This window comes from Pogona vitticeps, chromosome 4, assembly GCF_051106095.1.
Source record: "Pogona vitticeps strain Pit_001003342236 chromosome 4, PviZW2.1, whole genome shotgun sequence".
Classification (NCBI taxonomy): Eukaryota; Metazoa; Chordata; class Lepidosauria; order Squamata; family Agamidae; genus Pogona; species Pogona vitticeps.
The window spans coordinates 30,138,995-30,165,944 of record NC_135786.1 but is presented as its reverse complement, the minus strand read 5'-3'; the positions used below and the strand labels follow the sequence as shown (position 1 = coordinate 30,165,944).

Sequence of the window (26,950 nt, the reverse complement as noted above, 5' to 3'; positions counted from 1 at the left end):
TCTGTTCTCAATCATTCCAGAGTACAGGACAAATAATAAGGAGCTGAAGTTACAGGAAGCCAGATTTCAGTTGGATATCAGGAAAACCTTCCTAACTGTTAGAGCAGTACAACAATGGAACCAATTACCCTGAAGGTGGCGAGCATTCTAGCACTGGAGATATTCAAGAGAAAGCTAGATAGCCATCTGTCAGATAAACTTGGATTCCTCCACTGAACAGGATGCTGAACTCAATGGCCTTATAGGCACCTTCCAACTCCATTATTCTTTGAATCTATGATTCTATCATAAAAAGAGAAGAAGTATCTAATAACTCGCTTATTTTCCCAGGAGGTGTGGATCAATCAGGCCAGTTCACATCAGAATTACATCAGACTCCATAAAAATTGAAGTTCTGTTTAAACAAACTGTTGAGATAAACCCTGTGTATAGCTGGTTCCAGAAGATGTGGGAGCTGTCACACTTACAGCTATATTTATTTGTTTATATTACATTTTTATACCCATAGTACGCTTGCCTCATTCAGATGCAGACTGAAAATGCGTAATATTGTATCATGAAAAAAAATGTATCCATTGCTATTTTATGTGAAGATTTCATTTTCTTTGCCTCCCATTCTTCCACAACTGCTTGTTACCTAACAGATATGTTGAGTAATCCTGGATAAATCTTTGCCAGTTCCCCTTTTGGATACTATTTAGCTGAAAAGCCATATCCTTGTATATTCATTTATGCTAAAAAAAAAATCAGTTCTGTTACTGCCTAACCTTTCACTCCTCAAGACACAACCTCATGTAGCTATTTAACAAAATGTCATCCTGCCCTATGCATGCCGTACATCTCATAATTGCAAGTGCCTCCGCTTTCTCTTCTGTCCTGGCAGATGCAAGCCCACTCAGTCAAAGAGCTGTCACCCAGCTATCAATAAATCAAAATGTCATCAGTGGTACCAACCACACATATGTAAGCAGAGCATTGCTTGAAAGCCTTCTTAGCATTCAATCCTCCGTGCACTGTTAGAAAATACATTACAGATCAGTTCTTGCCTCTTTTTCTAACAGTTGATAATCCATCTAGAGCACCTAAAAAAAGAAAAGAAAGATCAAATGACAATCAGAGGATGAAGCTATGCAAAAGAACACTTTGTTCACACTTACTTTGGGACATATATCCTATTATTGTTCCTGCCTCTCTATCTTCTGCTTTGCACAAACAGAGTAATGCCCAGTGGTGGATTGAATGAACAAACCTCACCTTCCTAAATTAAAAACTAGGCCTTCTATCCTACTGATGTCAAGTTGCATAAATGTTGTGTATTATTCTGAGAACTGCGGAACTAGAAGGGACCCTATGGATCATCGAGTCCAGCCCCTGTCAAGGAGGCACAGTGAGGAATCAAACACCCAACCTTACCTAAACCACTGAGCAGTTCAATTGATTTCAATATTGATTGCAATATTGATGCAGGGTTGCACAACATATTGGGTGTCAGTAGGTCTTATCTAGGAGGTCATCCTTGAAAACCTTTGTAAGAGATGTCTCGGCAATAAAGTTATTTCTCCTGCCTACTAGACTTCCATTGTGCCTTTACTCTTTTTAATATATTACTTCATTATAGTCAAATCTTTGGAAGCATTTTGGTTTTAGAAGATAAATCTTGCTGCTATCCAGTTGGCTAATTATATTTGTCAGCCCCGCTTGATGCTACTCCTGTTGCTTTTAAAGAGATGGTTTAATGTGTTTTTAAAAGCAATTTGCATAGTATTGTGTATTGCACACATATTTGCATTGAATGTACTGATACTACCCCTAAACACATACATATCTAAAAGAAAATTATAGAGTAAATACTTTGGAGGAAAATCACAGTTAAAAAAATAATTCTTTGAGGTCAGCTGAACACCACAAGCATTCAGTTGCTTAAACTCAATAATTGTTGGTAAATATTCAATATCATTTTGAACATATAAAGCAGGAAAATGATGGGTTTAGGTGGCCTCATAGGTTTTATCAGCTTTAGTGCAAGTCCAAAATATATTATCTGAAGCTTAAACTATGTTTTCAGGTTTTTTTTTTTTCTGGTAATGAAAACAGCTATTATGGACTGCTGGGTGGAAAATTCTTATTTTAATATTAACCATAAAAGCCTATCAAGTATCTCTTAGTGCACTAGCCATGTGCAGAATTTATGCACAATATTGTATCATTCTTACCAATATGGAGTACCTCTAATATTCATTCATTCATTCATTCAGGTACTTAAATATCATCTTAATTAGTACATTACAAGAGCAAAATAGCTAAAACGAGGAACAAATAGGCCACAATGCCAGAAAAACCAGCATAAGCCAGATGGCACTAGAAAAGAAAGTATCATCTCAGAGATAAAAAAAAAATTCAAAAGAAGCTGTCTTCGAAGGCCCGTTGAAGATAAATGTCCAGCAGCCTCTTAACACTAGGGTGGGAGAGGGCCAGCTGCACCAGTATAATCAAACTTCCAAGGATTCAACCCTGTACAATTTAAGCCTACGGTGCAGGAATGGGAAATTCTGTGGATTTGATTTGGGGGGCACAAGGGGGGCACAAAGGGGGCACAGAGGGCACAGAGGGCTTTATCATAAGGAGGAATGGAAGAAAGGTCTGATTCTGCTGCTGTTGGATATAGAAGAACACCAATGTTAGTTTTTGAACTACAGCTCCCAGAACACAACATGACAACTGCTGAGTTTCCCTAAAAGTAATATGTCTGCTAAACAGACCAATGATCTGACTTGGTACAAGTCCTCTGGTCTACTATGTAGTCTCTTACCTATCCACAGAGCCATTGAGCTTAACTTTGCTCCTTTGGATGGAATAGAAAGCAAATCTATCCTGGAAAGGTAATACAATTTATTGGTGCAATGGTGACAGGTGTATTTGAGTGATACTGGAGATATTTAGGATCATACGAAGCTTCTTTACATGAGGTTGGATAATTTGACCAGCACTAGCAGTAATTCTCCTGGGTTTCAGGCAAAGGCCTTTCTCAATAATTTCTGCATTAAAGTTTAACTAGATATGCCAGAGGATTGGACCTGCAAATTTCTAGATAGATAGCATGTGTTCTACCTCTGACCCACAACTCCCTACCTTAAATAATTTAACATCTGAAGTTATCCACACTAAAGACAGAGACCAAATAGATATGTAATAAATTTGTGCCAGTTCCAGAATAGATGATATATTTTATTAGACCAATGCAAAATTTAAACAAAGAGCAAACTTTAATTAATAAAATCCACTTCCTCACGCACTAAGAACACCCCCTTCATCGATGGTGCAGAAGAATTTTCCATAAATTGATATTACATATTTGGGAGACATGATCTTCTTGTGAGGTTGAACTTTTACTGTCTGCAGCAAGATTTGGAATTTTTGCTCTTGAGACCAAAAGGTTGTAGATTACCCCATGACCAGCCCACACTCTCACACACACATTGTTTGCTTGAAACAAAGTTCTCTTTAGCTATGGAGGTGGGGAAAGACAAAACAAAGATCCATCAGCTTTTAGCACAAGTTAGGGTTCATAATTTAGTTCATTCCTCAAGTAGAAGCAGCCAACTGTGCCAAATTAAAATTCAGACTAATGTTTTTGCCTAGTGAGTAGAAATGGGCATGAATTGAAAAACAAATTTCAAAATTCATTTAAAAATTGCTAATTTGTCCATTTGCATTTGTACATATCAATGCCCATGACAAATAAGAATCAATGAATTTTTAGTGATTTTTATTTGTCAATTTGTTGGGCTAGAAAATTGGCCCTCAGACACCTAGAGGTACCAGAATTACTGGTTAGCTTCCTCTGACTCTCCTCTACAATCCCTCTGAGTTAGGTGAAGGTTGGATTTCAGATATCTGAGTTATACACCTTCAACACCTTCAAAAAGGCACTCCCAGGAAAGTTCTCCCCAGGCACCTAAAGACACTAAAATCACACAGAAGATTCCCATGACTCTCCTCTATGATAGCTCCCAGTTTAGTGAAGATTGGGCTTCCCCAAGCCAGCTGCTGAAGGGCACTTCCCTGGGGGAACCAATTTGTGAGTATATACCTTGGATGTCTTGTTACCCAGTTTTGGCGGAAACAGTCCCTGGTGCAAGACCAAGAAAAGGAGATGCAACATAATTTTATTGAAGATACACACTAGTGACTTTGCTCTAAAGTTGTGGGCATATAACTCAGACACTTGAAACCCAAACTTCACCAAATTTGCCGCCTTGTAGAGAAGAGCCAAAGAAAGCTTCTATGCTATTTTAGTGCCTTTAAGTGCTTGAGAGCATTTTATAGGATTTTAAAGGCAAAAATGAATTGACAAATCAATTTTTTGACTCATCAGAAAAAAATATTTGCTATTCATGATTTGTCACGTTAATGAATCATGAATCGAAACAAATCACAATTTTTCATGCCCATCTCTACTTGTGAGTATAAGTTCATATTCAAGTCATCTGTGAAGAATTCAGATGGCTGGTTTTGGGAGTCCATGATATCCTGTTGCTGTGTCCAGCCATAAATAATTTTTTTATGTAGTCCAGGAAAAAAAAGAGGGGGGAGAAAGGGCCAGTGTGGTCCTATTATTTATTTATTTATTTATTTATTTATTTATTTATTTATTTATTTATTTATTTATTTATTTATTTATTTACCACCCATCTGGCAGCGTGGTGAGGGACCTGGGGTCAAGGCAGGGATGTAGCTGGGCAATCCGCTTTAGGTGGAAATAAGTGGATTGAACCACAGACCCTATCTGAGATGTCATTGATAGTGATGGGTCCAAAAGCACACCCACGCTATGAACCTCAGCCTTCATAGAAAGAGTGCCCACCCAAAAGATAGGGAAGCACCCAGACCACAGACACTAGGAATCCCTGCCCACAGGATTTCCATCTTGTCTGGGTTCAGACTCAGTCTTTTGTTCCTCATCCATCCCAGCACCGCATCCAGGCAGTGCTCAAGGGATGAGACAGCATCCACTGCAGAAGGATGGAAGGAGAGATAGAGCTGAGCGTTATCTGCATATTGGTAACACAAAGCTCCAAAACTCTTGATTACCTCGCCCAGTAGCCTCATATAGATCTCAAATAGCATTGGGGATATGATTGACCCCTGCAGGACTCCACAATTGAGAGTCCACGGAGCAGACATCATCTCCCCAACTCTCTGAGGATAGTCCTCCAGGAAGGATCAGAGCCAAACCAAAGCCTGACCACCAGTCCCCAACCCCAAGAGCCTCCCCAGGAGGATACCATGGTCAACAGTATCAAAGGCCCCTAAGAGGTCAAGGAGGACCAATAATGACGTATTGCCCCTGTTGGCGTCCCTGAAGAAATCATCTTGCAGGGTGACCAATGCTGTCTCCATGCCATTATGCGTCCTGAACCCAGACTGGAATGGATCAAGGGCATTGGTCTCCTCCAGGAGGGCCTGAAGCTGATTGGCCACTACTCTCTCCACCAGCTTGCCAATAAAGCAGATATTGGCAACTCAACAAAAGTTATCTTGAAGATTACACAAATGCAAGTGTAAATCATATATTTTATTGGACCACTAAAGAATTAAATAAATAGCAAGCTTTCATTGATAAAATCCACTTCCTCAGACTATAAGCACATCTTTTCAATGGATGGTGCATAAAAAAAAGTCCAGCTATTGATCACATATCTGGGAGAGATGATAAGTGTGTGCAGGTTACCTTTCTCTTGGAATAATTGAAATATATCCAATACAGCTCTTTTGCTGTGACTTTAATGAAGGATATATGCTCTGCAAGTATACCCTGTGGCTCTTTTATTTGCTACTTGGCATTTTGCACTCTGAATGCTCATGCAGAAAGGATGCAGATAAAAGTCAAAGTAAGAGGGACTGCCTACTGTACTCGGTACATTAAACAATAGCACGAGCTTTTGATCTATCATGGCATACTGTTCATTTTAAAGAGACTGCTATTCCTGACATCAGCCATGTCTGGGATAAGTGCATAAAAATCCAGAAATAAATCATAAGCAGTTGATGGAAAGCTTGGAATGAGTTACACCACAGTTCTTCATTTAGAAAGTGATAGATGCCGGGTGTCCGCCCATGTGTATCAGTGAGGCTATCAAGAGCGGATGGCCCAAAGAGAAATGTGTATCGCAGAGCAGTGGTGAGAAAAGAAAACCTTGAGTACAGGATATGGAAGCACAGATTTGCCTCTGTTCAGGTGTTTCATATTGGGAAGAACTGATATGAGAACACATCAGAGCAGAAGAAATTGTGAGAGGAGTAGACACTAAATTCTTTTTCAGTAGATTTTCCATGAAGAATATGCTTTTATATGTGTATTCAGTGGAGATATAACAAATGTTTGTCTTGTTCTCATCAATTTAGCCCAATTAATTTCGTTGTGACTGAATAGGTACATTTACAAGAAATTGTCAACCCCCATGAGGTTCCTTACTTAAAGTTGAGAGGGGGAATTTCTTTTTTCTTGTCAAAGTCTCTATAATTTCCAAAGGTCCCTGTACAAACCAAGTTTTTTTATTTCACTTCCAGATGTAAAGCACAAACCCAGGGCAAATGGAATGCTAAAAAGAGAAACCAATACTGTATATGGTACTCCTCTTTGGTGCTCCTAATCCATACACATCCATGGAACAAAACAACACCATAGCTGTTTTGCACAATTGGTACAGCATGTTACAGACTTGCTTGCATTGTTTGTGCCAAAAAATATATCTTTTTGTCTTTTCTTGCAAACACCACAAAATAATTCACTTTCTTGCATGCCAAAAAGAATAATTTTCCAACTCCCTGTTCTTGAATAAGAGGATGAAATAAAACCATAGTGTACCTTTCTACTACAGAATATTGGATGATAAAAGTGGCTACCATCCTGTCTTCTTCTGTGTAGATCTCTCTAGAACAGTGATCACGTTGGCAAAAATCTGGCATGAAGAAGATGAAAGGAGGCATACACTGAAATATTGACCGAACCTTAAGAAATCTTCCAATTTTTTAAGTGACAAAGATAAGTATAGATGTTATGAAACATCTCTCTGCTTTCCTCTAGACCTTCTGAAAACAGAGAAGCTTAGTAACAAAACAAATATGCAGCTGGAAAGATGTATTTGGTTACAAGGACTGAAATACAGTGTGGTTTTATTGACCCATGCACATTTTTATATCCCTATTCAGTTCTTTTTATTCATGCCATAGCTCCTTGGAGAAAGAAAGAGTCATATAGAGAACCTACCAAATTGTGCCTAGTACTTATATTTTACATGCACTTCTACGGTACATGGATTTAATGTGTAGTAATAAATACCATAATAACATCTACATTTCTATTGCATCTTTTTATATTCCCCAGTCTATCCCACTGCAATTTGCAAATGTTGGGGCTCATTTTTCTTCCCATGTTAGTTATCCAGGGTCTATAGATTTTAACAGAGTTACACTTGATTGACGTTGGTATGAGAGAGATTGGAATCGGGCTCTTGATATGCAGGAACTACTCTATGCAGCACTGAAGGTGATTATGGAACAAGATTGTCCTGCATTACAGACACTCGAAACAGCAGTATGTATTTAGAAACAAACATGGGAAATTACAACTACATTTAGTTTGACTAAGATTTCAAGACCAGTATCAAGATCAGAATTGGCCTTACTTCTTGCACTATTTTAATACAGGACTTGCCATATTTTGTATTTTTGCATGAAAGGAGTAATCAACCATTACAGTCCACCTGATTATAGATTATGTCCAACTGTTTGAACCAGAGATAATTAATGTCAATGTCCACCTCCTTGTGCAGTCTCTTATCCCTTCCATTACACTTTTTTTTTTTGCCCTGGACAGTTGGAGGACTCAGCAGAACAATGGCTGTGGTAGATGCAGAAGGAGCAGGGAGCCATCAAAGATCTTGTCCAACTTTTGGACTTTTCTCAGTGTAATTCAATTCAAAGAATGTTGTTGCTTTTTGCAGGGGGGGGAAGGGGGAGCTATTACTTTTATTTTGTGAGAAAACATTTATATTATTTTCCCTGCACTACACTTTTTGAGTTCCAGAGTAAATGGAATTTTGACATTTTGATTAGCAAGCTAATTAGTTGTAGACTCTGTCAGATAGATACATGGTTGATTAGAGAGAGTTGATTAGAAAGAACCTCACCAATGGTTCTTTGAGAGGAGGTAACAAGTGAGGTAACACAATGCTCAGTCCTGAGCCTAGTGCTCTTCATCAGTTTTATTAATGGCTTGGATCAGGGGATACAGGGAATGCTCATCAGATTTGTGGATGACACAAAATTTGGTGGAATAGCCTGAAAGACAGAAACAAAATTCAAAAAGATTTTGACAAGTTTGACCACTAGGCTGAAAACAATACCATGAAATTTAATAGGGACAAGTGCAATGTGCTATCTCTGGGGGGGGGGGGCAGAATTTAGTTACAAGACAGGGCAATACTGCCAAATGAATCCCAGTTATATTATTTTGGCCATTTTAAAGATCATTTGATAATTTTCCAGTCACATGACAAACAGCCAACATTGTTTATTTTGCCCCAGCAATTGGTTTATTTCTTTCTTGCCAGGACGATTGTTTTACATTGTAACAATGATGTATTGCTTCATTCCTTATCATTTCATCATGTGTGAATGTTGCTGTCAATTTATTTCCTTTGTGAAGCTGTTGGGGTTTTGGGTGCTGTAGCCACTTTATGGCAACTACACTTGTGCTCTTTTTTTAAAAAAAATCTTTGAATGAATATTGGTAAATCACTAGTACTACTACTAGTGAAAACAGCATGAATACATTGCTCAGAAGACAGCTCAAAAAAAAACAGCCTTCCTCCTTCCCTTGTGGGTGAAAGAGGGCTTGAAAGAGGGACATTTCCTACTTTGAATTGTAAAGAAAGGGATGTAGCATTAACATCTACTCTCTATCCCTTTTAAAACACTGCTCTCCATGCTACTTTGAAGACCTTTACAAAATCTGCTTCCTTTTCCTGATGCTGTGTGAAAATGAAAAGAAAAATGAAAGCCAAGAACTGAAGAGGGAGGGATATGCAGGGAAATATGGAAAAGGGCATGAGTGAGCAAAGGAGGGAAGGAAAAAGTAGAGAAGGCTCGTACCATTCCATTGCTGTACTGATATATCACCTTTGTTATTTTTTAAAAAGGACAAGAGGGGCCCTGATTGCCCAAGAAACAGTGAAGAAAAGGAATCAATACAAAATAAAAACAGTGTAGCCTGCTCTAATGGTTCAAATAGCAAGAAATTAATTGATGCAGTAAAAATAATGTGAATGCTCCTGCCAATATATATATACCATGTGACCATTGGAAAAAAAATGTATTGGTACATACAGAAGTACGAAAAGAATCTATAACTGAAGTTCTTTTCTCATGTGTGGTCAAGTTCAATATTACTATGGCTGAGAATTGGAATTGTGGTAGATCATGAGCTGAAAACGAGTCAACAGTGTGATTTAGTTGCAAAAAAAAGGCAAATGCTATTTTGGGCTGCATTAACAGTCTCCAAATCCCGCGAGGTGCTAATTCCCCTCTATTCGGCACTGGCTAGGCCTCATCTTGAGTATTGTTTCCAGTTCTGCACACCATACTTTAAGAAGAATACCAACAAACTTGAACAAGTTCAAAGGAGGACAACAGAGATGGTCAAGGGACTGGAAGTCAACCCCTATGATGAAAGATTGAAAGAATTGGGCATGTTTATCCTTGAGAAAAGAAGAGTGAGAGGGGATATGATAGCACTTTTCAAATACTTGAAAAGTAGTCATACAGAAGAGGGTCAGGATCTGTTCTTGATTATCACAGAGTGCAGGACACATAGTAATAGGTTCAAGCTACAGGAAGCCAGATTTAGGTTGAATATCAGGAAAACATTCATAACCATTAGAGCAGTATGACAATGAAATCAATTACCTCAGGTGGCGGTGAGTGCTCCAAAACTGGAGGCATTCAAGAGAAAATTAGACAACAATTGGTCAGATACTTTGAGTTGGATTCTTTCATTGAGTATGGATTGGACTTGATGGCCTCATAGGCCTCTTCTAACTCTGTTTCTCATCAAACTCTCTGTAATTTGTATAAGGCTTCCACACAAAATTAGCGTTCTTTCCTTTCAAGAGAAACAAAGAGGAAAGGGGCGACACAAAATAAATAACTTTTTTTTTTGGAAGAGGATATAAACAATTCTGAATGCTTCTTGTTCTTAAAATTCCATACAACATAGCAGCAAGGATAATCATTTTCTGTAATTCCTATTAAAGCATTATTTGTGTTAATTGGGATAGATAGATAGATAGATAGATAGATAGATAGATAGATAGATAGATAGATAGATAGATAGATAGATAGATAGATAGATAGATAGATAGATAGATAGATAGATAGATAGATAGATTAGATTAGATTAGATTAGATTAGATTAGATTAGATTAGATTAGATTAGATAGACAGACAGACAGACAGACAGACAGACAGAAATGTTGCTTAATTTGTGAAAAAGAAAATCTTATTTTCTCATATTCCTATGTTAAGAGCTCCACAAAATATTTTTTGGTTCTTACATCAGGTGTGTTACGATGAGACAAATAAAGATTTACACCCCAATGGCAAAATACAAGAAAAAGCATATGTACATTTCACCTTTCTTATTGCTGTTCATGTTTTGTGGGCGCTGATCCTTGTTAGGTCAGCTGGCAGGTGGTGAGGCCCTGACTAGTTAAATCAAAATATACAAGCAGGCAAACTACCTTTCAAAGAACTTGTTTGTTTGAGCGACTGCTGTATAAGGAAATAAAACACAGACCAGGAAGCAGCAATAAAGCAGCTGAACTGGTGCAGCCAACTTCCCAGGGGAGCAATTGAGGAACGCTTGTGATATGTAGAGGTCTTTCTTTTCAGTTGACATACTAGGCTTATGATACTAAATGAGACTTCAAACTGGCTGGGTGAGACTAAAAGGCAACTTGTTGATGAATTGATTGAAACACTACCTCATTCTCCCTGGAGAACTCTTGCCTTGGAGCTGGTGGCTTTTGGTTTTGATGTGTTTGTCTGGTTACATGTGTCTTGAAGAAATATCCTCAATCAAATCTACAAGCTATGAAATTTTGAAATAGATGGTTAATTCTTTAAAATCAGGAGACAGGTATTTTATTTCCTTAGTTTGATCCCTAACCACCTTTCTCTAAAATCCTACTTACAATAAAGCGAAGGCAGGGTTAATGTGACACAGATGTATATTTGTATTAATCTAATCACATTCCCAAAAATACGTTACAGGCGCAAATATGTCAGATGAAAAACTCATTCTCAGCACACCAGAGCTGCCAGGTTAGTAGCATCGCATTCCTTGAGATTTTAAGCCTTTCTAATTTTACCGAATCAAATGTGTGAGGATCCCCCCTTTCTCCTAAAAAGCCTTTGTGTTGTTGTTGCTAGGACTTGTGATACAAGAAGTCTCGTGAGTCATGATGTTAATCCCTGTCCTTTTCCATATGGTACAATGGACCCAGGCTTTGACATATTAAGAAGGTTGAAATAAGAAGCAGAAACTGGGGAGAGAGATGGTGAATTGTGCACTTGGGCCCACTGTGCACAGACAAAACCATTCATGCTGAACCAATGAGTTCTGGCATCAGCTGACAATAGGTGGGGATGGGTTCTCATATCAGCCTATGTCTTTTTCCAGTACTGCTCATCTTGAGTGTTATCTCCCTGCCTGGAGAAGCTGAGCTATATACTGAGAATGGAGGCGGGGGGCAGATAGGTGCCCAGGGTGAAGCTTCAGACCTTTGCACTCCTGAGTGACTTCCAGGTTGGGAGGAGATACAGCAGGGCTTATGTGCATGCCCATTCATCATAAAGCTGAAACTGAAACGGATGGAAAAGGGTCCCAGTGTCAGAAGTTATCCCACCAACATAGAAAAAGTGGAAAGATCTGAGTATTCATTTGTATTTGGGTTGATTACTGATCATTATGTAATAACTGGAACGGGTTACTGTTAGTTCTAACCAGCTGTTCCTTCTTCTTGTTGTTATTCTTGTTCTTGTTCTTCTTCTTCTTCTTTATTAGCCTAATGACATCCAATGTTGGATATAGGTCACTACTTTTTGCTTTCACAAATTTCAGTTTTGCCACTATTCTAACCCATGCCAGTCCTACTGATCGTTTAATATCATCCATCCATCTATTTTATGGTCTTGCTCTACTCCTTGTGATTCAAGGTCATAATTGATGTAGTTTTTTATTTCATCATCCATCTATTTGTGTCATGGTGTGACCCACCCATCTCCATTTTAATTTTGTTATTTGTGGCATTTTTAATATATACATCTATTAAAACATAATATTTTTGCCTGACAAAAGAGAAAAAATACTGGACATAAAAGAACCAGATGTTTAAGATGAAATTATAAAAATTGCCTCCGGTAATATAAATTTCATTATTGTAGCTTTTTAAAGTGGAAAATTTTCTGTTTCTGCTTGAGGGCATGTCAGTGCAACAAAAAGGGCCTACAGCCCCCCTTTGGCCTCACAAGAAGAATGTGGATGGGCATCTCTCTCTCTCAAGCCTTACTAAGGGAGGCCGTTGGTATGCTACAGCTCCTGATATTCCCTCCAAGGGACTATAGGATTACACAAGGGGTGGGCCACTTTAGCGAGCTAGTAGGCCAAGATTTCATTTCCATCACTTATCATGGGCTACATCAAGCCCAAAAATGCCAGTGAATGGCCAATATGGGGTGGCGTAAAACCAGAATTGCTTAAACCTTTACTTCACATTTAACTTTTTGTGATACATCAAACTCAATGAAGTGGAGAGATTCAAATTGTTTACCTAGAACATTTCTGGGGCAACAGTAATAAAATTTCTAAAGGAGGGAAAAATCAGATTTTACCAGGAAAAGTGATGATTTTACCAAAGCAACAACTGAGATACACATTTAATTTCAGAGAAGGTTGGCTCCAACTAGATGAGAGGTTGTGGGGTTACAGATGCTTTCAGTGTTGTTGTCTATTCTCTGGTACCAGGGATATAGCCTAGTGCTACAATTACTTTGATGATGAGAATGCCTCATTATCATTTGCCTAACTATAGGAGCATGGCATCCTCCACGTGACATGACGCTCCTATTTAGAGAGAGCAGTGCAACTGAAGAGAAATGTCTCCACTGTAGGTGGGCAAGATTCTGATTTTCCAGGGTATCAAGATTAAAGATGGGGTTTTTCGTATACCCCTGCACAGCTGGATGTAATGAGGGTCTCTGGGGCTGGACCATCCACTCACTCATCTGCTGCCGGCTCCACTCTCCCTTCCAATTGCTCCGGAGCATGCAGTTGGCTATCTACTTGTAAGTCTTGCAAGGAGAGTGGATCTGGTGGTGGGAGCAGATATGAATACGAATACCCCCATCTCTAATCAAGATACACGGAGAGCCCCATGGCTAGCAGAGAGAGCACTCTTCTCTTCAGACATCACTCTTCATAGGAAACAGAAATGGAAATAGTGAGCACTTTATTTTACCTGGGAAGAATACACATTTTGCTAAGAACTGAATAGGGCGTAGCAGTTAAAACTGGGACTTCAGTTTGCATAGATTTCAGTGATTCTACTCCAAGCATGATATAAGTCTGGATCTGACCAATAATACATAACAGCTGGTATTTGGGACATAGCCTATGGCATAGTTAACAAAGAGATGAGAGCAACAAAGGAAGTGTATCTGCATGACAACAAGGGAGATACACTGCAAAATGCTATAGATGTGACATAAGCAACAGTAAGGCTTAGCTAGATAGAACAAACCTGGCAAAATATAGGGACAGGACTAGTACTTGTTCTACAAACTATTGGAAGTGCAAATAACCGGAAACATTTCTTTGCTGGTAAGAAAAATATCTGAATTGGGTGTTTAGGTCATCCAGTTCAGGAGTGTCATACTGCAACTATGAGTTACATGTCTGTGAGATAGAGAGAGAATGTGGAGGAATGGGAGGGAGATATCAACTCCATTCAGATAGAGAGTTGCAAACAATTTAGGAAAGTCTTTATTGAGGGTCATCTTTTAAAAGAAATCCTTATAATTCAATGAAACATCAGAAGGGCTGAGATCAAAATTTCTGTCCCGGAGAGTTTCATGTCTCACAAGTAAAAGTACAGTTGAAAGAAAAACATGCCACTTCAAAAGTATGGTTTCTCTTTGAGCTTCATTTTCTTACCTATTTCTTGATTTTTCATTCTCTCTGTCTCTGAAAACACAATATATATTTTAATAGAATCTCTTTCTCAGCAGGAAATAAAGAAGGTTGTGAGGAAAACTGAGTCAACGGAAATGACAGGGTTCCTTTTCAGGCAGGTGAACAGCTTTCCTGCCTTGAGATGGGTTTCTCTCTGATGAATTGCAGAAAACACACCAAACACACCCATTTTATTATTTCATGGGAGAGTTTCCAAAGGAGTGTAGAAACCAAACTGAAAACATTCTGAACTCTTTCTAGTGTGAGCAAGATTGACATGCTGGAGGTGGGAGAAGAGAATGTCTACAAAGGAAAGTCATTTTTCAAGGAATGTAGCAAAGCTGCAGTTGACTGTTCCATGATTTATTTAGCTGATATATGTATCAGAGTCCATTAATTGTGTGATGTTACCACCAGAGAAAACAAAAGAAAACTGAAACAAAGATAAAGAATCTGTGATGTATCATTAAGGAAATAACTGCCAAGTGTCTAGTGCTTGAATTAGGAATGTTTTGTTCTTCTGAGGCAGGAAATAGTTTAATGAATTATCCAGAATCCAGGATTACAATACATGTTAAGACAGAAAAAAAAATCAGAAAAAGGCTGTGTGGCCTACCTACATACCCAAAAATAATACAAATTGATGAGGAGGTGATACCTTTTGTTGGACCACTAAAAAATCAAGTAGACAGATAGTTTTTGATGATAATTCATATTCCTCAGGCTGTTCACCAAGATCTGATGTACAATTTATAAAAAAATATACTTTAGAGTCCCAGTGTTTCATGGTATGGCTGTTGTTAATGCCAAGCAAGTTTTTTGAGGTGAGTTGAGAGATAGTCTGCAAAAACCTGGTAGTTTTGGTAGTTAGAAACTCTTCCCCAACCAGCATTTTGGAATTTATCTCCCATCTCTTCTAATAAAAAATTACCAAGCAATTTGGATCCACTTCTCTCCCTCTCTCCTGCAATTGCCTTCTTTTGAATCTCAAGATTTCTGTTTGGCTGGAGGGGAAAGGTAATACAGCCATGTAATGGCGTCTGTCAGAGAGTTGGGATTCAAATTTAGTTTATCCACCAGATAAAGTCAATTTTAGCCAATTAAATAGTGTTACCTGGTTGGTGCTGATGTTTTCTTCATCATACAGTACTGCTTGGCTGATGTTAAAAGTCCATATTTTTCTCCAATTGGTGCCCCAGGGGTATCCTCTATAATTCAGAAAAAAAGTTAGGTTTGTGAACATTTTCTTCTGTAACATCACTATGCCTTCAGTGCTGTAAAAGTACTACCAAACTGGCCTGGTTTACACAACAGCCCTGAAGAGTGTTTTGCCTAGACATGTATGTGCATGCCACAGACAGTTTTAGCTGGAAAACTTGTCAGGCCAAGGAAAAGTATAGGTTAAAAACAGTGGCTGAGAAGAAATAACCTTAGGCCTCAAGGTAAGCCAAGCTCCCAAGACAAAATGGCAGAGATATAGCTCAAAATGACCCCTATTAAAATTACATAGAAAAAAAATTGATACTCCACCCATGGAGTCATCTCACAGGATAGGCTCCCTGTAGAGAGGCCAGATAGATTAGATCACCCACTTTTGTTTGTATGCTATAAGGATTGTCTGGAGTTTTGAGGAAGCAAGCATCCTAGAATGGCCTGCTCATCTTCTTCTTCCTGTTTAATCAAATGACCTATTCTATCCACATCCTCAGCCATGTGGGAAGATAATGATCAATACAAGAAAGGACACACGACTATAAAGGGTCTAAATCACTTTAGTCATGGTTGTCTTTTCCTGTAGATGGGTGATAGATCACCCAAAAGCCTATCTCACAGCCATAAATACTGCACTCCCAAGCCAACTACACCAGAGTACAGGTTGCTGTCCTCTGAAGATGCCGGCCACAGAGACTGGCGAAACGTCAGGAAGAACAACCTTCAGAACACGGCCAAAGAGCCCAAAAAACCCAGAACAACCATTAGATCCCGGTCGTGAAAGCCTTCGCGAATACACTTTAGTCATCCTTGCCAAAACTACATTAAAAAAAGGCACGCATTAAAAAAAAGGCACGCATTAACCGTATTGAGTGTTGGAAGGAAATTATGGTGTGAATCTTTCTGCCTGAATTCAGGAATCCAGGATTTAGCCAGAGATTCCTGCTAGCCAACATTGCTCTCCTGAATTCCTGTATTTCTGGCTTCTATTGGCTTGTTTTCTTTTCTGATCCCTGCACAAGAACTCCCTCACATTGGTCCACATGGAGTTCCAATGCTCCCCAACTACTCTGGAGCTCTCCTGCAATTGCCTTCTACTATTGTATTTAATAGTCCAATACACATCTCTCAGGAATCATGCTTTATTATTTAAAGTGCTAGAATGGTAATGGATAAAGAAAATACAAAAAAAGAGAGAAATAAACAATCAAGTCATACTGATGGATACACAGTGTACTAATGAAATAAAACAAGAGTTCAAAGGCTAAGAACAGCACCCTGGTATTTATGATCCTCAGTCTGTGACCTGAAAAGACGTCTCATTAACCATGAGATGTGATATTGACAGGCTGTAACATTTGAAATAAGTTTATAAATGATTTACAGTAAAACGCAAGTGACAACTAATTATGACCACCCAGCACAAACTGCCTGCCTAATTCTTCTCTTGCCATCAATCCTCCAATTCTCTGCATGTAATTAGAACTCATATTGACTAGCTATAAATTTACTTCATTAAACCCAGAAAGGAGCCTTCTGCTTTTCCATAAACCACATCAGATTCAGACATTTAAACTGGTGGGATTGGATTGATACCAAAGGTAAACTTATTGCCATTCATTCTGAAAGTAATTGGGTTGGTTAGGGTAGGGATGTAGGGATTTGATGTTACTGACTTGAAGCTGGAATAGTAAATAATTTTTTCTCAGCCAGCTCCACTCAATTATTAAATTGGTAAAATTTTCAGATTCTCCCTGGACATCTCAAAAATTAGTCTGAATTTCATACTGAGAAAGCATTGATTTGATGATGGAATCATTGCAAAACAGTAAAGGTCATAGCAGACTGAGCCTTCTGATAATTTCATTTCTCATCTAATAAGCTGTGGACATCATGTGGGGTAACGTGTGCACTGAATGGCATCAAGGAAATCTTTGCTTTGTTTCATAACAGAGTGTACCCTGATCAGATACTACAAGTACATCATGTGTTGCGGGACAAAGGAATGATTTACTTTCTATGGATAATGAAAGGTGGTGTAATTCTGAAATTGATGAGGGCAGTATTAGTCCATAACATTTTAGAACAAAGATGACATTGACCACAAATTAGTAAATGAGTGTTATCAGTTTTAAAAAAATATATTTGCACTGTAGGAAGCTCTAGAATACAGAAGAAAACACACCATCTAAAATGCAATGTGCAGAAGTGTTTCAGCTTATTTGTGAGCAACACCTAATTGAAGTGTTCCCCAATACTTTTACTGTGTTTAAGCTGCACTTGACAATGCCTATCACACGCTGTAAGCAGAAAGGAATTTTTCAAAGCTATCCTTTATTAAAAACAAAACAAAACAAAACAAAACAAATTTCAGTCTACCATGACTGAAGAGTGCTTAAATTCGTTATGCACATTGTCTCTAGAAAATGACATTACAAGGAAGCTTTCATATGACAAAACTGTACGTGAATATGTCAGTAGGAGAAAAAAAAGAGAATATTTTGTAAAATGTGCTTCATGTTGTATGTATTCTCAGAGCTGTTCTCATTGTTCTATGATGCATGTATATAAGACTTCTCTCATTTTTATACGCACACACCATAAAACAAAAACTACAAGCCATGGGACATTTTCATTCATACCTATGACTTTGATATGTGAGATAATGTAGTACAGCAGTTTTAATCAAAATCTGAGATGTAGTGGCTAAATTTAAAAAAAAGTGGTGATCTGTCATGAAACAAACCCACTGAAGAAGACAGCAATGGTTACTCCGACTTCATTGTTGGTTGTGAAGGGGCCCTCATAACAGCTCAAGCTTCACAGCCCCCAAAAATGTAGGTCAACCACTGGCCAGAGATGGCAAAAGGCAATTCATCCTACACCATCTGAGGTGAAACCTGATGTCACAAAGTGATGCGAAGTGATGCAACTCTGATGGACAGAGTTTCTACTCCAGTCCTCTGAAGATGCCGGTCACAGAGACTGGCAAAACATCAGGAAGAACAACCTTCAGAACACGGCCAAAGAGCCCGAAAAACCTACAACAACCTATGATGCAACAAGCTTAAAGTTTCCATCTTGGAATATTTTTTCTACAGAGAACAAGATCAGTCTGTAATTGACAATCTGAATTGAACAATCAATTGGAATTAAAATATCCCATAATCTTCAGACCACAAGCTTTGGCACTGCCATGTCTGTGCCAAAATCCTAATTCATTTTTATGCTTATATAAGAAGTCTTACACAACATTTACATTTCCTGCTGGCATATTCCACTTAATGCAAATAGGCAAATGACCATTAATGCAATCAGTGTGTGCCTGATTGAGCTAAGGAGATCTTGCTGAAAGTGGAGAAAAACGTATGCACTAGTCATTACATGATCATGTAAGGATCCTAACTCAAGAGTCTAAGCTTGGGCAAGAGAATTCTATTAAACTTTTCTGTTTCTCCAGCACTCCTTCAAGCCTTGCAATGCCGAGACTGAAGATGGTTCTAGACATGAAAGCCTGCTTTTAATATTTCAGTGATGTAGTATTTCGTAGTCTTGTTTGGGAGTTTGACCATATGACTTTTTTCTTTTTGGTATGTCTTGCAAGGTAAAATATTTAATATCAGGCTGCAGTTGCCCAGTGAAATGAATATATGAATAAATAAATGAAGCCAGTGCTAAGAACGAATTATAGCCTATGCTATGCAGTGGGATTTAAGTAACCGAATCTACGTACTGTAGCTTGCTTTCTGTTCATAGTCATTTTTCACATGTCCTTGCCACAGTGATCTCTTCTCATTTTATAGATTTTTTTTTTTTTTTTTTTGCTGGGGGGAATGTTTTTTATGGGAGACTAAAGAGGTAATTTTTGCATTGACTCCATTACCTGTGTATAATTAAACTCGTAAAAAATCTGTCTCTAGCGCAAAAGAACTTCCTCCGTTATGCTGGAGAAAAAGTTTCATAAAAAGGAAGACATCATCAGAATGTGCCACTAATTCTGTAAAATAAAAGAGAACATTTTTGGGGGGTGGGGAGTTTTATTACAACATTAGGGATGAGTTATCCTTTAGCTTTCCAATAGCTGTACAGGTAACACAAGTGACCAAACAACTGTTTTAGGGAGTTGCTCACGTTCTTATTCATGAAGATCACTGAAAGCAATACTCCGCATTTGGCTAAGGGTGTGCCCACACTAGCAGCAAGGAGCAAGCTAATGTGAGCCATTTGGGAACAGTGGAACTTGATAAGAATGATTTAATAAAATCTGATCATTCACACAAAAATGGCTCCTGCCAATATAATGAAGTGGCTTAAAAACTGCCCATACCTGAAGCCACCACCAACTGTAGGTGGTTCCTGGACTGGCCATTTGAGGCAAGATAAAGAATATATATATCAGCAATAATTTGCAACTAGTAGAAAAAAAGTTCAGTGATTAATCTGTTAATACCCTGAAGTGGCTTGCTTATTAAGACACTTCACGATACCAGCAAATTGGAAGAAGAAGGCGATGCAGGGAATATTTGGATTGGTTCCAGTGATCACGAGCGTTAGAACTGCTGCAAACAAAAATGATTCTACACAGACTAGAAAAGCAGAAGCCCCTTGACAGGAGCCTGAAAGTTGTGAGTAGGAACACTCAGGAGGCAGGCTTGTGTGCTCAAGCAAAGACATTGTCTGGTGATGTCTGTAAGAGTACACGGACCATCTCTGCAGTGCTCCAAACAGCAGGCTAAACAGCTTGTGTTTAGACTCTAAGCAGATTAGGCTCTCCAGGTTGTCAGCTGCAGTTTCTGACCTTGATGATACATATTCCTGTTGTTCAAAAAACAAAACAAAAACAGCAAACAAAGAAAAAGTCTTATAGACTGTTTTTAAATGTTGTGCTGGCCAAGATATCTGGGAATTGCAGTTCTCTAAGATTGGGAACCAAGGGCTTAGGCAATTCCGGCTTTGTATAGGACTTGACTGTATATTGTTACAGATAACATCAATGGGTTGCAGATGAAATTGTGCAGATAGATGTTTAACCCAGTTAAAGGAAGTTTGATGAAGGGGGCTATTGCCTTCTGAGCACAGGTAATACAAAACAAAATAAATCATCCACTGCCCTTGTTTTGAATGCAGTAACCGTTCATATCTAAATAGTGCACTAAGGACAGCCCATGAAATAGCAAGCACAGCAGAGACAGTTTTGTATTAATTAAATCAATAATGTGATACATAAGAATTTAATTTAATTTAATTTAATTTATGTGTGCGATGACAGTGATGAAATGAAACCTTAACCAGTGATCTGGTGCTGGTGGTAATTGTGTTCATGTGTACTAACCAAACCCAGAAGGTCTCCTATGAGAGGAATAGAAGGAATGGCTTTGTTTTGTTTTTGCTTGTGTCAGAAGCTGGGAGGGGTATCCATTGTCAGTTGCATCACCTTCTTAGTTGTTAACACAGTCCTCGGCTTATTCAGTTAAGTTTTACATTAGATGTTGCTCTGTGTTGTGAGGGATTGAATCAATGACAGTTAGTGACATAAATAAAACTCTCTGGCATGATTGGCTGCGATGCCAGTATGTCATGAAGGGACACAGAAGGTGGAAACAATCCTCGTGTCTGTCACAGGAAATATCCTGACTGGGAGCCATAAAAGAGCAACTGCAGTTTAATGCAGTGAACAGGATTTACCCTTTGCCTTCAAGGCAGATTTCTTAAGGGTTTCCAAAAATACAATCTATCTCTGAAGAGTTGGCTGGCTGGCAGTAGCTTGAAGTGAGGCACATGCCCTAAATAAGCAGCCCCCAGTGCCTATTGAAATTCTATATGGTCTGTGTGAGGTAGGCTTGGTACATGCTTTATATTTGTAAACACTTGTCCTACTGAAACCCATCTCTTTGCTGAATTTGTTTTCAGTATTTGTGCAACACAGATCTGTAAAGTTGAATGATTCTAATATTATCTGGAAGGAAGGAGTACCAGCTTCTGAAGTTGTCTGAAGAAAATGACAGCTCTTTTCAGTGAGCTTCAGTATTGCCTTTTTACAGAAAGAAACTGAAAGTAAATCACTGGAGTCACTGAATGTGAATCTAACATCTTGATTTTTGTTTTCATATTGGAAATAGAAATATTTATTGTACTTTTGTGACTTCTTTCCATCACTGCTTTCAGCCTTGCTATTTATCCTAGATTTGGCTTTGCTTTATCATTTCTTACCATTTTTATTTAGAACTAATCTTTTCTGCTCGTTCAACATGTATGGGAGGCAGGAGATTAATGTTTGACAACCAGAAATTCAACACGCAACTCCTGCTTTGAATAAAGTAGTCGCAGTCTGAATCTGTTTTTCTCTTATTAGAATTGGGCTTCACTCACATTGAAGTTGTAATGGAAAGTTGCATGATCCCTGGCTTCAAATAATGGAAGTTCCCACTTTCTAACCCCATCCCCATTGGAAAGGAGGAAGTGTTTCCATTCATCTGTTTTGTCCTTTAGCATACAGTGGGGTCTTGACATGAGAACTGAATCCGTATTGGACGGTGGTTCTCAAGTCAAAAAGTTCACAGGTCAAATCTGCATTTCCCATAGGAATGCATTGAAAACCATTTGAGCCGTATCTGCTCTTTTCCGTCCATAGAAACTAATGGGAAGCTGCTATTCCGCCTTAGACCACTAGAGGGGGATATTTTGTTTCTTTTTTTCTTTGGTCAAGAAAGGTTCAGGGAAGGCAGGGAAAATACAGTCCAGGCAGTACAGTACCAGGCAGTCTGAAGACTGTCTCCCAATCCACTCTCTAAATGCTGGGAGGAGTGAGAAAGCAGACAGGCACCCTTTTCACTGGCCAACAAACTGAAAGTTCAAATTTTGCACTTTCCCTGCCTCCCACGTGGTGTTTTTCAGTTCGTAACTCAAATCTAAGTACGTAAGTCAAGTCAATATTTTCCTATGAGAGTGGTTTGTAAGTCAAAATGTTTGTAACTTGGGCCGTTCATAAGTCAAGACCCCACTGTACATGTGTGTGTGCTAGGCTGGCAAAAGAAGACAGTCAGAGGCTAAGAAAATAACCCCAACTCTTCACAAGTGTGGGAAAATGTACATGCCCTGGGCTATGGAGTTCTTGATGTGTAAATGCTTGTCACCCTGTGTGCACTGTGACAAAAGCATGGAAACACCCTGTTATTCTTTAGCAGACAATAACAAATAACATAAATTTTGATGCTCAATGGTGCTGTCAGAGCAGGACTTCAAGACAAAATATATGTTTCTTATTCAGGAGAATGAACAGGAGGACCTCTACCATGCTCTAAATGGACCGGGTATACTTGTGATGCTCCAGATCCTGTTGGACTGCATCTCCCATCATCTGTAGACAGCACTGCCGATGGTGAATGATTGTGGGAGGTGTACTTCACCAACAAGGGATGAAGTTTCCAGCCACTACTTTAAAGAATGTAAAGTCATACATATTACAGTTTAAAGAACAGGCTCTCCTGTAAGATCATCAACTAAAGCATCTAACACCACCTAACTACGCTGGTGCTGCCTTGCGGTTGCCTAGCATCTACAGAAGGTAACCTTGGAGTCCATTTCATTCCAGTTTCATTAGACATGTCTATTTTGTTTTACAATGCTATAAACATGGGCTAGGCACTCACTGTTCCAAAAGAAAAATGTTCTGCCTGATTCACCCTCAGAAGACCTTATCCTACTGGAGGCATCAGTCTTGAATCTTAGAATCCTGTGGTCTTACCTGTTAATATAGCCTGAAAGTCATTGCTTCCCAAGCTTTAGGAGATTCATAAGGTCACTCTTCCTTTCTCCCCCTGAATTTGCATGTTAGTAGACTTAAAAGATAAAGGTAAAGGTTCCCCTTGACAATTTTTGTCCAGTCGTGTTCAACTCTAGGGTGCGGTGCTCATCTCCGTTTCCAAGCCATAGAGCCAGCGTTTGTCCGAAGATAATCTTCTGTGGTCACATGGCCAGTGCGATTTAGACACGGAACACTGTTACCTTCCCACCGAGGTGGTCCCTGTTTATCTACTTGCATTTGCATGCTTTCGAACCGCTAGGTGGGCGGGAGCTGGGACAAGCGACGGGCGCTCACTCCATCACATGGATTTGAACTTACAGCTGAAGATCTACAGATCTTACAGCACAGAGACTTCTGCAGTTTAACCCGCAGCACCACCACGTCCCTTAGTAGACTTAAGGACAAGCAAATTCTTCATCTGTTTCTCCCTTCCTTCTCTTCCTCTTTGATTTCAGATAAGGATATAACTCCAGACTTCTTTCACCTTTGTGTGGTAAATGAAACAATACAAAGCTTTTTTCTCCTCATTGTTAAACAGTGAGAAGAAAAACAACCATGGATGCAAAAAAGTGTAGTGTGCATAGTAAAATAAAATAAAATAAAGGTTTACCTTATAACTGGAATGTCTTGTTGCATTGGCTTTACTAAGAATAGTATTTCTGGATTGGTTCTTTGTATCTTTGTATTTAGTCCGCCTGTCCTTTTGTTCTTATATGTGTGTGTATGTGTGCATGTGTTTTCATATACAGTGGTGCCTGGCTTAACGGTGATAATCCATTCCAGGAAAATCGCTGTTAAGCAAAATTAAAAAGCCCATTGAAACGCATTGAAACCCCTCAATGCGTTCCAATGGGCTAAAAACTCACCGTCCAGCAAAGATCCTCCATACGGCAACCATTTTCGGTGCCTGTATAGCGAGGAATCCGTTCCTAAGCACAGTGGGGAGCCATTTTAAGCACCCGGTGGCCATTTTTAAAACCCGACAATCAGCTGTTTTTGATCATCGTAAAGCGAAAATCGGTTTCCAAAGCCGGGAACCGATCATCACTAAGCGAAATTCCCCGATTTAGACCATCGTTTTGTGATCGCAATTGAGATAGCAAAAACATCACCACAAAGCAGATTCGTCGTAATGCGGGGCAATCGTTAAGCAGGGCACGACTGTATGCGTTTTGCTTCACACAGGAATTCTTGATCACTTCTGTTTCCATGTCAAGAGAATGTCTTGAATAAAACCAAGACAATTGTGAAATTTCTTCATGTCCATTGTCTCCAACTCCACTATCTGACGTGTAATCCTTCAGTACTACCTTGGTGTGACTTCTTGTTCTTTCATGTCTTGCTACCTCTTCTCCACTCACCCTTTCTTCTCTTCTGGGGTAATCTTCGGTAACTTGACTGCATTTTTAAAGATTTGTATTTTTGCCTTAAGTTGAAACAATTTATAATTGAAACCTACTTGTCTTTGTCATGTACTGAAATCATAGCCCTGTTCTCCTTCACTAAGGACCTTAAAGGTCACCACACACTCTAGAGAAAAGTTCCAAGTTGACTCCTGAGGGCACTGCTCTCAGTTTCCCAGACAAACTCAGGCCCCCTCACCCTGTTAAAATATGCATCCAAAAGCGAGCGCCTAAACTCTGCTCTAGTGAATCATGATGATTTTTGGGATAGTTCTATGCTCACAACAGTCTACCCTCCATAAAAGTAGAGTAGAGCTTGGAAATGTTAGCATTTGAATCTGTATTCACAGAATTCTCTAGCCAGGCATGGGCGTGGGGATTCTGAAAATTAAGACTTCCAAAAAGAAATTGTTTAAGCCCTGGAACAGAGTAATAGCAGGAAGATCTTCCTTTAACAGCAGATCAAGTTCCCCCAACAACTGCCATTCTTTTAACTCCAGACTCAGTTTCTAGATTCTGTTTCATCCTTACACTTTCAACAGGGAGAATTGTCTGGATGTCTGTAGAGGAGTGAGTTTCAAGCATGTGTGTGGTAGCAGCAGTCATAAAAATGAGGGAAGCATATGTCCGTGTCTAGCTATACTTGACATTTCAAGCACATCTCCAAACATTCAAAACTGAAAGTTTTTAATTTTTAAAAGTAGTTAAATTTGAAAAAGTTAAATTTATTCAAGCCAGACAAGATGTGTGCGTCTGTTTACATTGGCTGGTGGCTGTTTGTGTTGTATGTGTGAGCTATGGGCCCAATTTAGAAACATGAGCAGATAACTGAGCATCCAATTACTGGCTGTGTCAGCCACAATTTTTTTGGGGGTGATCTGCATTGCATTTAGATGAAAGAAATTAACTCTTCATGTGGCCATTTTTAGAATGTATTGCTCACTGAAAATAAAATGGGCTTTAAAAACAACCTATAACAAAAAAAAAACCCTAAAACAATTACTTTAATCCTCCAGAAATAGTTTATTCTTCTCCTAGAGACCTGGAAGAATGACAAGACCTACCCAAGAATCACATCATTTCTGATGTTTATAGTATGTGTGTGTATAAAATAATACTAATATTTGCATGCGGTCAAGTCAACTTATGGAGATTCTTTCCAGGGTTTTCCAGGTAGAGAATACACAGAAGTGGTTTACTCTTCCCTTCTTCTGGGGGCGCCCTGGGACAATACAGTTTGCTTAGGGCCACATAGGCCAACTGCTCACACAGTGGAGACTTGAACTCCCAATGTCTGTCTCCTCAGCCAGACATCTAAACCACTGAGTTATCCAGTCATCCTGTGTGTATAAATGGTACTCAAGTAACTGCTTAAAGACAGATTCATCATAGGCATCCTTCAGTCTCGAGAGACTATGGTAACGTGCTCTGTATCGAGAAATCCTCTCCAGAACATGAAGCCTGGGTAAAATAGTATGGAGGATAGGCTGTTACCCAAGCAGCAAATCCCCCCTCTCCACATTGCTGAAATAGTCCAATGGAAAGGCAAGAGCCAATACAACTGGTTCCAACAACGTCGTAGGAGTTGGCAGTAGCTGTCATATATTGCCAAAATTATGGATGTGCTTCCAGAGGGGATGGCATGGATTACAAAAAAAGCTGTGTTGTGAATTATTTGTCCACTGCTGTTCTGATCCACAAAGGACTAGGTGTGGTTTATGCTGTTGCTTAACTCTAATAAAGAAGCAGTTTAACAGGAAAGGAACTCCTTTGGGGTGGGGGGAGTGAAAATGTGATACCCCTTTAACAAACTTGTAACACAGTCTTCTACAACAGTGTGCCTTTCAAATGTCCTAGGCAATGTACCAAGGCATCAAGCTGGAGCAGGCTGCTTTGTAAAGATGGACTGTAGTCTAGTCAGGCATGTGTGTCTACAGAAGGTTCTAGGTTCATATCCTGGCATGATCTGGTAGGACTCTGTGTCAAACGCTTCCAATGCACAAAATATTGGTTTTGCATTACGGTCACTGGCCATGCCTGCTGGGGAAATTCTTGAATCTTTATTCCAGAAGAGTAACTTCTTCAAGTAATGATCAGATTCTGCTGTGGAGACAGATTGTTGGCTGGACAGTATCCTTCTTGTGGCAATACACTAAGTATGAAGATCCACCTCAAGGAAGTCACTGTGGCAATCTTCTGTAATGTCTTCATAGATGTTGATTAGGGATGATTCCATTT

At 39.1% G+C, this 26,950-nt stretch overlaps 1 long non-coding RNA gene across 1 annotated transcript; it reads right to left on the bottom strand.

The window, feature by feature from the left end:
- Positions 1 to 17: 17 nt before the first annotated feature.
- Positions 18 to 26,390, bottom strand: LOC144589139 (uncharacterized). The gene is made up of 2 exons (XR_013545044.1): positions 8,193 to 26,390; positions 18 to 1,082 (listed from the first exon to the last, which is right to left on the bottom strand). It is a non-coding gene; the product is annotated as an uncharacterized LOC144589139 (long non-coding RNA).
- Positions 26,391 to 26,950: the final 560 nt, after the last annotated feature.